Below are 9865 nucleotides of genomic sequence, written 5' to 3' on the forward strand. Positions count from 1 at the left end.
CCGGTCTAGTAGGTAAAGCATCACCGCCACCACATGCACCGAAAGACCCACCAGCAGCCACAGTGTGCTCTGAAACGGCTGCATGAACGAGTCCAATGTACTGCGAGGGATTTCCTGTAACACACAGCACCGACAGTCATTCACAGACCACTTGCAGTCTACAACCATCCCATCTGCAATGAGGACTAAATCAGGTATAGTCTGTATGAACTTTCAATTTGTCTCATAGATTTTGGGAGGAATTCAGGGACATACCTTTTTAACGAGGATGGTTAGGCCTTGGTACTTAAAAGGTTTGGAGAATTCGATGTACTGGGCTCGTTCGTTGTTTATTGTCAGCGGGGCAACGATCATATCTGCCAGACCCCCCAGTAGCTCTCCCATCATGCCATTCCACTCTTTCTTGTTGCTGTTGTTCACCTGTGGTAGATGAATGTAAAGGGTTAATAACCAACCCAACCTGACAATGAATTTCAGAATGAAGTGTCCTATATCAGAAACAACAAGTAAGCCCTCTCTTGACTCTGGCGAAGTAGCTAAAGGCGAAAATCTGTGTGCCTTTAACCCAAATGAAAATGAGCAGTATCATCTAAATGGTATTCTCTGGCTCAGGGATCTGGTAACTGAGGTTGGCTCTCCCGAGAAGCTCCATTCAGCCCATCTTGTTCAATACATCCTGACAGATCAGCGTGGGTCTCACCACCACCTTGTCCCTCCAACACGGAACTAAAGTCCCCAATGTGGTGGGACCCTAGGTTTCCATGGCTCTCTCGGCTAAAGGACTTATTTTAGTTAGTGATTTAGTTAGTGATAGTTAGTGAAAACTGTTTTTGTGAGTGCAGTAACATAAGATGATTCTGTGTAATTTTCAAAACATTACAACTGCAAAAAGCACATCTCAGAGATAAGATTATATATAATTTGCTTCTTAACTTACATAATAGAATGTAATATAAATATATGCAAATAGACAATTGTTGGTCAAATCATTTTTGACCAGTAAGGTTTTCTATCTAGAGAGAAGTCTGAGTTTTTATAGGAACTGACCCGCTCCTGTGTTCCAAATTTCCCATCAGCCACCAGGTGTACTTCATAGGTAAAGTTCATGGTTCCAGCTAACTTGATAAGTAGGTCAACACAGAATCCATAACAACATTGAGGTACAATTGGACGTCCTGTAACCAAACCAGCAGAGGGTTGCAAGTTACAATCAATCAATCAACATTTTTGAAACTTTTTGTATAACACCAGACATCACTTGCCACCACACTATTCAACCAAAATCACCCATTCACTTAATAATACAGTAACACACTGCACACATGTTCACTGCAACAAGACTTCACACACTTACACTGTTTGCTTAAAACAGGCTGGCACATGCCCACACTGTTTGCAAACATTTAAGCAAACACTCTAGCATACAGTATTTACAATGCACACTCACTGTACATACACACTATACACACTGTACACAATGTACACACACACACACACACACACACACACCACACACCCACACCCACAACACACACACACACACACACACACACACACACACACACACACACACACACACACACACAACACACACACACACACACACACACTGCCAACAATCACACAAAGGCACAATCAGCAACATGCATACATATATAGATACCTACTGTATATATGTATGCATCTCCAGTTGGTACTTAGCGGGCGTAGTAAAAGCACAGTGATATCATAAACCGTCCCTGTTGTGTTACCTGGGATGGTCTCATTTGGTCCAGTGAGATCACCTTTTTAATATCTGCCACTCCATTTAATGTTTTTTCTCCTTGCAGGTTCCATCCTGCTAGTGGGTTTCACATCACAAAAAGGGCTCCTGGTGTATGGTCACTATCTATAACAGACGGGAGAGAACGCTGTTTATCACAGTGGGCTTTAGCTCACATGACCCTGAGGGAGCTCTACATCACCAGCCTCCAGACAACAACCCCTCCACAAGGAACACATAAAACACAACACACACACACAATGGTAGAATGGAGAGAGAAAATGAGAGCGAAGGATAGAGAAAGATAGTAAATCTTTGCAGGCCATTCCATTGAAGATTCTGTAAGATATAAAGCGTTGTTTTACTTATAATATATAAGTAATGTATGTATATACAGTATATATACACTGAACAAAAAATATTAAATGCACCATGCTACAATTTCAACGATTTAACTGAGTTACAGTTCATATAAGGAGATAGTCAATTGAAATAAATTAATTAGGCCTAATCTATGGATTTCACATGACTGGGAAGGGGCGCAACCATGGGTGGGCCTGGAGGGATAGGCCACCCACTGTGGAGCCAGGCCCAGCCAATCAGAATTAGTTTTTTCCTACAAAAGGGCTTTACTACAGACAGAAATAATCCTGTTTGATCAGCTGTCCGGGTGGCTGGTCTCAGATGATCCCGCAGGTGAAGAATGTGAGGTCCTGGGCTGCCATAGTTGGTCTTCGGTTGGTCTTCGGTTTGTGAGGCGGGTTGGACGTACTGACAAATTCTCTAAAATGACGTTGGAGGCAGCTTATGGTAGAGAAATTAACATCACATTCTTTGGCAACAGCTCTGGTGGACATTCCTGCAGTCAGCATGCCAATTACACGCTCCCTCAAAACTTGAGACATCTGTGGCATGTGTCGTGTGACAAAACTGCACATTTTAGAGTGGCTTTGTATTGTCCCCAGCACTGATATGCCACACTGTCAGGTGGATGGATTATCTTGGCAAAGGAGAAACGCCCACTAACAAGGATGTAAACAAATTTTTGCACAACATTTTTGAAAAATTATCTTTTTTTCATCTCATGAAAAATGGGACCAAGACTTTACATGTTCCATTGATATTTTGTTTCAGTATATAATATATATACGGAATATCATTGTTTGAAGAGGGTAAAATGCGATACTTTAGTCTCGTGGACATCTGAAAGCCCGCGGTTTCTCTGTCTCTCCTCCCGGCCAGATGATCTTCCTCTGATTATTCATCACCACCTACATGGTCATGACACCATGATTAGAGGAGTGCTGACATAGTGTGTGAGCTGATGAGGGCCAAGCACAGGGGAGTCCAATACTGAAGAGTCAGCTGCTTTAGCAACAGTCAGCATCTAGCTAATAAAACTGCTTTCTACTACCATGCTTACTTCTTCATAGAGGTGTAATAGCAATAGACAGGAAGATCACAGGAAAAACAGAAATAATCACTGTTGCCATGAAGTTACCTGTGTTCCATTGTAAATCCAACTTGAATGAGTCGACTCTTCTGGTAGTTGAGAATGCTGTAGTGAGCGTACTTCCTGTCGCATCGTCGTTGAATTCCACTCGTCCAGTGAGGCCCTCTGGGTACTTTGATGACATCAGAACCCTGAGCGAGAGGAGAAATTGAAGTAGATCTGAGTGTGAGAGTGTAGGGGGATAGGCAGAGTGAGAAAGTGTTTGTATCTTGGTGTCTTCCTAAACTATACAAATGTACCTTTTGAAGAGGGGCCGGTCTTCCAGATGTTGGTGTTTCCCCGCAGCCTCTGGGCGGCTCCGTAATGTTCTCCTTCTCAAAGAGCTCCTGGATGGACTGGGCCACCACGGCCACTGCGTCATTGATTGGGGCCGACTCGTTCTTTGCCGTTGATGAGCTGGAGGCAATGAGACCTGTTCACATCACACCAACAGCAGAAACAAAGTAAATCAGTGACCTGCTAGACTACCAGCCATCAGGATCCTTTTGCAATACACACACTAAAAACTTATAGGAACTCTTGTTCAGCATCATGAGGAAAGGTCCAACACAAGTTTTTGATCGAGCAACATCCTGTTGCTCTATTTGTGAAATGAATTTGGATCATCCAGCACTAGAATAAACAAGCACTGGAAGTCTTTGAAGGATTTACTTCACTTGATGGAAATTGATTTCGGATGTTCTTTTTATCCTTTCCGAAAAGAAGAGGCAACATGATCAGAGAGTAATAGCTAGATCAATATTTTGAGGTTGTTAGTGAACTTTGCCCAGCATGGGAGGGAAAAGAGTCCCTTGAAGTTGGATCAATTCAATTCTATCACCCACTATAGGGGTTAGGTTGGAAATACCACAAGCAGAAAGCTATAGTGTATGTGTGGGACCAAACAAACATACATCAACTAGATTAGAGAATTAATATCAAATTACATTAACAATCCAACTTCAGCTAGTTTTCTTATTGCAATGGTCCAGTAGTCTTGCAGACTCCTGAAAGAAGCACAGAGGTGAGTTTTAAGACAGCAACAGATGCTGAGACATGGACATGACTGACAAAGAATTATCTGCAGGGATTGGGGCATTGCCTTACGTTAGATAGCGCTACTAATCGTCTGCACTGAGGGACGAGCGTCACGTAGGAGTGACGCCACCTAACGTAAGACAATGGGGGTCAGGGGTGTTGGAGTGCCTAGGGTTTTACGCTTATGTTTGTGACCACAAAGTGACATATTACGTGAGACTTGTGTAGACTCCGGGACATAAGAAAGGACAGTTGTAGCTTACCATTCTATTTCAGTTACACTTCAATGTGGGGGTTGCAAAACACCCTTTATAAACTCATGAGAACCAAGCTATTAATATACCAGAATGGCACTATAAAGGCAGCAAGCGAGATTTTGGATAACCCAATATATATTTTTAGGAAACATGCATGTACGAGTTAACCTATCAATAGTTCTGACTATAAATAAATAGGTTCGGAGACACAGGACTTAACACTGTGTTAACATTTGTTTAAGAGATTATAGTGTACATTTCTGTGACTCATTTAAAACCTTTAAACATAAAAAATGCTTAAACGTTTAAATGCTTAACACTCAACAAATAATCATACATAATACATCGTTAATAACGAGGCATTCATCTATGGGTTTTCGCCCTAATCGTATAGGTGAGATGAAAGGTGACCCCAGAAAAAGGCCAGCATTCTGAAGTGTTTTCCAAGTGGCTGTTGGGTAGCAGCGTACGGTACGTACCATCTGGCGCCTCGCTCAGGGCTTTACCCGACATCTCCCGCTCTCCCACCAGCCACACGTAACCCGAGCCCGTCATGTTGAGGAAACGGGCAGCCTTGTAAACTGCAGCAGCATCCTCTTCACTGAAAACAGAGATGTTCAGTGACATAGACATGGTTACTTATCTTTAATTTAAATCATTGCAGTAAATCACTACTGTGTGACATTATGCCATAATTTAGCAATAGAGTTGTAAACTATACCACTTTGAAGTGTAAAATGTAAGTCATTGTAAATCATCTTGTGGTCTAAATAGGAATAGTGAAAATGTACTTATGGGAGGGGATTTTTGATGGGAGGGGCCTGATGGGACAAGTGGGGGGTGCTGTAGGAGAGTCTCACCTGGCGGAGAGGATGATGACGCGAGCCTCCAGCTCTTTGGCCTCCAGAAGCAGCGCAGTTAAGTTAGTCTCCTGGCTGAACTGGAGGACTTTCTCTGCCTGTGATTGGGGCACAAAATAAGTCAAGCCAACTACTTACCCCCACCTCAGAAACCATGCTGACTCTTTACCTGTTGTGCTCGATTTGGCAGATTTTGTTGAAAAAGGGAGAGAGGAAAAAAAGGAAAGCGATCCAGGGAAATCGGCTCAACTAAAAAAAAATTGGAGGGGAAAAACGTTTGCATTTTTCGCATGCAAACTGAGGGTTATCAAGGCTCCAAAGAAGGACGTGCATGTTAGGTAGGGGGGAGAAGAAGGTCAATGCAACCAGTAACTAAAAACAGGTAAAGGGGAGTGAGGGGGAACCTTTTCCCCCCAACAAAAAACTATTGAAAACTAGGGAGGTGCTACAAAACAGGAGGGGGTAGTAATCTGGGAAAGTGTTTGTCCCACACTACCGGATCTCCACAAAGGAATAGACTTGCAATCTCTTTTTTTTCTTCTGAGAACATGCATTCCTTTAGTTGAATGAAAAAATGAAAATGGTTGAAACGGAGCGCTGTTCAGTTGTTAATGTTTATAGTCTTTCCATAACAAAATCATTGTTCAGTGAAATTATAGGGATAATGTCTCAAAGTAAAAAGAAACACGTGCTACCAAGATAGGGGCATTTCTGGGTCGGCTGGTGACTGCTTGGGCTGGTTTCTAGTTGCTACGTTTGGAAAGTTGGTGGGCGGCGTGCATTGACCATGCAAATATACCTTTGGTCCTCGCTTGTTGTCATAGGACAGTTGGTCGAGGTTTTCATAGTTCCTTTTTTTATTCTGATGAGTAATGTGCACAGAGAAAATATGCAGACACAGAAGAATATTAAAAAACTGTTGAAAATGGATCGCAGTAAAGCATTCCAACAAATCTACACTTTTCTGCTTCAAATTGGGATCCCTAACACTGGGGCTTGCAAAGTAAATCAAAGACAGCCACTGACCACTAGCAATCCTATTTAATGCTATGTCATATGACCTCATTCACAATCTTTCAAATACTACTCAAGACCCTCAAAGCATTGTCCAGCATTGGTCCAGAAACAGTCATACTCTCTGTACAACAATGAGATTGAGAGGGCTAAAATGTCTGTGTGTCAGTGCAAAGCAATCCAAACAGGTAAACAGTCTGATTCTGCAAACTAATGGCCCTCAGGCTCTCTCCATTTTGAATTCCACTCAGTTCCTGTATATTTTGAAAGGAGCCGCAAGGCAGTCTCCTGCTTTGCCTTAGTCAGGGAGCCATTTTGCAGTGAAACACAGCATCTTCTGCTTGACAGACCTGCCTCCCCTGATGCCCGACCTTTCAGCTCAGACCGCAGGCAGGCAGAGCGCTCAGGATCTGCGTCCTCCACATCCCAAATGCTACAGTGACTCTGCCGCATTCGTTCATTATACTGCCTGACAAGCAAGTCCTAAGTAAATCCCATTCTCCTCAATTGTATTCACGCTCACTCCATTGAAAGGATTACAGATCTGTTATGCCTCAAATGTAATCTGAAGTTGTTGAAGTCACTGCTGCTCTGTAAAACACTGCTCCCCTTCCAAATGTTGCATGCTATTGTGTCGTAGTGTTTCACGGTCAGTGCACACTCATAAATCATGGCATTACAAAACAAGTATTAATCAAACTGGAGTGAATGGGACTACAGTCTTCATTTAGAATATAAATAATCTAATCATGTATTGAGTCCCCAATCCCAAATCTATTTTGTCCATTTCTTTCTCTAGCCCTCCACCATCTTGCAGCTGTCTCTGTGTGGCACTGCAATGCCTTGGTAAAAAAAACTGTCTAGATGACTGGCTTTGTTTTCCCAAAAGAGTTCTTTGAGTGCTCTATTTTTGCTACTTCAGTCAAGCATGAATATTGTATGTTGTGTCGCTCATGTCAGTATTCTGACTGAATCCACTACACGTAGAAAATTCTCGCTACCGGCTGTGGTACAGAACCCCATATAACTACTGTCCCTGTGACTTGTCACACCAGCACAGCACATAAACCTGCAATTACAGTGTGAATAATCTGCACAATACGGAATATGAAATGTGAATAAATAGAATATTTATATTAAATTAGGAAATGACACAAACTCCCCAAATGTGGCAAACTCAGCATTTGCCAACCTGGCTGGCTGAGTAATTTCTTAAAACCACTGAAAAAGAACACAGATACTTCCTTACAGCATCACATCACACTGTCTACCATCCCAAGGATTCTGTGACATTGATAGATTAATTCAATCTGGTAACTGTAAATCTATTCAATTGTTGCTTATGGCAATATTTAAAAGAGACAGAGAGAGACAGAGAGCGAGAGAGAGAGACAGAGAGAGACAGAGAGCGAGAGCCAAGGTCAGACAAGATGGATTCCAAGACGGAAGAAACATGTAGCTAGCAGTTAACCAACTATTATATAATCTAATGTAGGTATTTACCATAGAAAACACCACTTCAACACAGGTAAAGTCATTGTATAATCCAATAAAGTCAAAATCCTTTATACCAAGATGATTTATTGACAAAAAGTATACTTAGTAACTCCTAATCAATCTTGATCATGTTTGAGTGTGACTGATGAACCACAACATGTTTGACATTTCACCTCTCCCTTTGGTGTGGATTATCGTGAGCATGTGTCTGTCACATGAACCGTTTCATCAGCCTCTGATTAAATTACTCTTCAAATCAGGACTCATTTCACTCCGTCACACAATTACAGGAAGGAGCCCTTGAGGGGAACAAACAGCGCAGTATCAAAAAGTCTTAACCACATCCTGTCTTTTTAACAATGTGTTAATTGGTCCTTCTCTTTTCCTTTAGGGAACATTATCTTTTAGGGCAGGGGTGTCAAACTCATTCCTCGGGGGCCCGAGTATCTGCAGGTTTTTTTCACATTAAGAACAAAATAACCAGGCGAGGGGAGTTCCTTACTAATTACTGACCTTATTTGATCAATCAAGTACAAGGGTGGAGCGAAAACCCATAGACACTGGGCCCTCCGTGGAATGAGTTTGACACATGTGTTCTAGGGGACATCATCCCTGCTTTAGGCTTTAGGTGGATCAGCACTTTAATGAGCTAGCTACCCAGCAACACAACCTCAGAGGTGACTCTGGGCTAAAGTAATGCTTATGGACAGTTTGTCACATGCCTGTCATTTCACTTGTATGGTCTCACAGTCCATCATTTGACAAGGACACAATAAAACCAAAGATATGTATTCCACTGTCTTAGTGTCTTAGCACAGGACACTATGACCATCTGATATACTACTGTATGTCAACCATCCATCACATTACAAGTCTCCAAGTGAGCATTACACTGGATTTGTGAACTACATCCCTTCCAAACAACATACATGTACCACACCACAAATATACATCAAGGATCTATGGACCATCATTCTGTTTGGGAGTCATTGATATTTTGCAAAGCCCCAGGTTAAAGTCCGCTATTTGGCTCCCGTTGTGGATTGACACAGGAGAATTTGACTATGGTGAAAAGCAACATGAGATGAGTAAAAGATGTACTCAGATCAGAACACATTAGACGCTGTAGATGTCTCTAGCATTTTGATGTTAGCCAATGTTTACACAATGGTCAGTGAGAGATGTGTTCACACGACAGAAAGGAAAACAGTTATATACATAGAAGACCTTTGAGAGTTAAACAGAGATTACACACACACACGCCCACACACACTGGGGGTCCGGCGAGCCCGAGCGTCTCACCTTTGTTTCCCTCTCCTCCAGTAGGGTCTCCAGTCTTTTCTGCGCGGCCCGCCCCTCGTGGTCATCGCTGACGATCAGGATGATGTGGTTCCATCGAAACTCTCGCATCATGTCGAACCACACGTGAGCCTGGTGGGAGTACGGGGGGACAGTCCGCAGAAAAGACAAGTGGATACTCTGGGGAGAAAGCAAAACAAGAAGGAGTGCGAGGAAATGATTTGCTTGTCATCCACGGTTTTGCTGTTCTTTCTAACATATTCATGAGGCCTTTGCAATTGTTCACAATCAAACAGAAATGTCTTGTCCTTGCAGGACATTTGGAGCAGAATGTAATTCGTCCACAGCTATTTTGGTAGCTAGAGAAGAAGTGGAGTAGAATGTATGTCTCTCTTATCTGTTTAGATCCCCAGGGTCTGCTCCATCATTCACCTCTCTTTCCCCCCTCCCTCTCTCCCTCCCTCTCTCCCTCCCCCCCCCTCCCTCCCCCCCTCCCTCCCTCCCTCCCTCCCTCCCTCCCCCCCCCTCCCTCTCTCCCCCTCCCTCTCCCCCCCTCTCCCCCCCTCCCCCTCTCTCTCCCCCCCTCCCTCCCTCCCTCCCTCTCCCTCCCTCTCCCTCCCCCCCTCCCTCTCATTCTCTCCCTCCC

At 43.1% G+C, this 9865-nt stretch overlaps 1 pseudogene; it reads right to left on the reverse strand.

The window, feature by feature from the left end:
• The window catches only part of LOC111964071 (glutamate receptor ionotropic, NMDA 1-like), a 35330-nt pseudogene that overhangs the window by 19613 nt on the left and 5852 nt on the right, over positions 1–9865 (reverse strand).

The sequence above is a fragment of the Salvelinus sp. IW2-2015 genome, linkage group LG5 (genome assembly GCF_002910315.2).
Source record: "Salvelinus sp. IW2-2015 linkage group LG5, ASM291031v2, whole genome shotgun sequence".
Lineage (NCBI taxonomy): Eukaryota > Metazoa > Chordata > Actinopteri > Salmoniformes > Salmonidae > Salvelinus > Salvelinus sp. IW2-2015.